We start from the raw sequence: 2,909 nt of genomic DNA, 5'->3' as shown, positions 1-2,909 counted from the left end.
TCTCTCTCTCGCTCTCTCTACCTCTTCCTCTCCCTTGTTCAAATAAGAAACAAAGGACCTAAAGAACATGTATTACAGGGAATGTGAAAATACTGGAAGGCATGCGATGATAAAAGTCAGACACATGTGCACACATCGTAGCGACGAGAACCATGATCCCCAAACCTCTTTCTCTCTGACAGATTTATTGCACTAACAACCGTTAGTTTTCTCATTGTCTCCTTCACTGGGCATCGTCGATCCTTATCATTTACCCGGCCCCTTGAAATGTCAGCTCTGTCTTTGGAACAAACTCTAGTCTTTCTGCCCAGGTGCAGAGTGGAGTAATGGGGCTGGTAAAGCACCTTTTCCACACAATAAGAAGTATACGTGTTCACCCTTTTTTTATTATCCGGTTCAAATCCCCTTTAAAGTTTAAACCGAGTTGCGATCCTATTTCGGAAAATTGTTTTTCTTTGAACAAAAAACATTTAACAAAGGTCTGGATCACATAATCATTTCGTCCCATCGATTTTTACTGAAAACAGTAATAGTATTAGAGTAAAATTACAGTCTCCGTTTAGCTGTTGGGTTTGGGAATAACGTACACGAAATGGCACAATTGCCAGGTTGCCCAATACATAAACACGTTGATTGTTTGTCGCTTTTCGTGAATGAAGCTTCCGTCAGGCCTGTATGCCAGTTTCAGGAAAATATTTGTGTTAAAAAAAGTAATTATAACAATGTTTGTATCTCCATAATATACACACCCGACAACATCAGGGTCTCAAACAATATATGCCTCCATTAAACAGTGCACTTCGTCTACAGGAAAAGCATATTACAAAACAGAGAGACAAAAAGCTCGTTCGGAAGAAAAAAAAACTGAGTCAGTAGCAATAAGTCTGCGAAGACCGTGTGCTGAGCCAGTAACAGTTCAACGATGTCGATCAGTACCCAATGACTTCTTGTCGGTATTAAATCTTATACTGCATCGAAACAGGTTTACTCAAAACGAGTGTGACAAGAGAGCTGCAGCCATTCTATTGGTTTGCTGAAGCCAATTTTTTTTTTGAAGCAATGAGAAGAAGTGAAAGTTTCTGTGAAACATCCAATAGACGTTCAGTTGCTGTTGGCTGTTTGGTTTTGTTGGTTTTTATTTGTTTGTTTGAGGTTGTTTTGTTTTTTTGTTTGTTTGTTTTTTAAACAGTAGGTCTGTGGTGTGGATCACTGATTCAGACCCAATGTCTCTCCAAAAATTAACCGGATAACTGGATGTTTAACTGGTATTGTGTTCACCTCTATCGTGTACCTTATCCACCAGCCGAAATTCCCTTCTCTTCGTCTCCATTCAAAAGTATTTGCCATACCATTCCCGTCTATTAACTCCCTCGACTGTTTTCCTTCACTTTCGCGCAACGCTACCTCCGAACTGTGGCCAAACTGGCTCGCATTTCTGGCAGTCGGGGCAAATTGGCAAGCTAGCGGTACTGGATGGCATTCAAATTTGCCAGAGCAATCAGCCTGCCACGACCAAAGTCCTTTTATTGGCACCGACTGCCAGGTAAGTGCTTGTATCATCATGACAAATGCCGATTTGGTTACGGCAAGAAAGAGAGAAATGACGAGAAGAAGCGAGGAAGCAAAACGTTCTGAGACAGGGTCAGATTGCATACAGTATGGGAATCTGGATATCAGTTGCAAACGTTTGTCTGGAAACATTGGCTATTGAGATATACGTAAAGAAATAAGACATCAATCATCTTAGACGGTTCCTTTTTGTTGAATCTCGCGTAGTGCCAGCCCAGGGTTTGTTGGCCGGGTCTACTAAAGAAAAACTGCTTTCATTGCGCAACAGAGTATGAATCAGCGACAAAGGCATGCATCTGTTATAGCTTTTCACAAAGATTGGGACTACTATTCTAAACTATACATCAAAGTTGTCGAATTTACACTATACCCCCACCCACCCCCCGAAAAAAAAATGACAACCAAACTTTTTTTCCACGAAAAAAAAGAAGGGAAATAGCAACAAGTGCGCAAAAACACCCCCCTCATTTGGCGGAAAAGCATACCCATAAAATGCTTAGTTCAGATGTGCATGCCTGACATTTTTTGCCTGTATTGTCTTTTGCTTTCTCTCATTCCTGTTTTTATTACGCCTCCCCGCCCAACCACGGACCCGCCCTTCCAGCGATCTATTAGTGTCTTGTATAGCGTTACACCTATGCAACAACAAACAAATAAAACGGCCTTGACTTGTCTGAAGAGTTTTCATGACACTCTATCCACTAAGCCTAGTCCTAATGGAGATTGATGTTCAATTAATTAGAGGTTCTGTCCCATAAATAAGCCAACTGTGTTATAAATGGAGTTAGACCTTCTGCACGTCATCCTGAAAAAGGGAAAGAATAGTTTAAAAGGTACGTAATACAATCGAACCTGCTCTGTCGTCCACCTGTCCAAGACAAAAACCGTTACAAACGACTACTGACTACTTCCCCCATTGTGCTTTTTTTATTTATATCATTATGACGACACTGTCCAAGGGGCCCACCTGTATAAGACAATCACTTTTTACCTCGTCAGTGGGTGGCCGTCCAGGACAATTTTGACTGCATTTAGAAAACATTCCGTTTGACCATAGAGAAACAGGCCATGTTGTGAAGGAGATGACGTAGAGAACGTTCTGAAACACTGGTGGGAATCTGGAGGGGGACAAAAAAGCACAATACAACATCACTCCTCCGGGTCTTTCATTTTGTATTTTCAATTTATTTTTTAAAAATATTTATGGGGTCCTTTGTAATACAAGCGGCAATCCTATAACGTAATCCCTTTATTGTAAAATCAATATTATTGAAAACAAAACGACCATAATATAAGAACACAACTCTAACTCTCTCTCTCTCTCTCTCTCTCTCTCTCTC

This window comes from Aplysia californica, unplaced genomic scaffold (assembly GCF_000002075.1).
Source record: "Aplysia californica isolate F4 #8 unplaced genomic scaffold, AplCal3.0 scaffold00131, whole genome shotgun sequence".
Lineage (NCBI taxonomy): Eukaryota > Metazoa > Mollusca > Gastropoda > Aplysiida > Aplysiidae > Aplysia > Aplysia californica.
Note: the sequence above shows the minus strand (reverse complement) of the source record.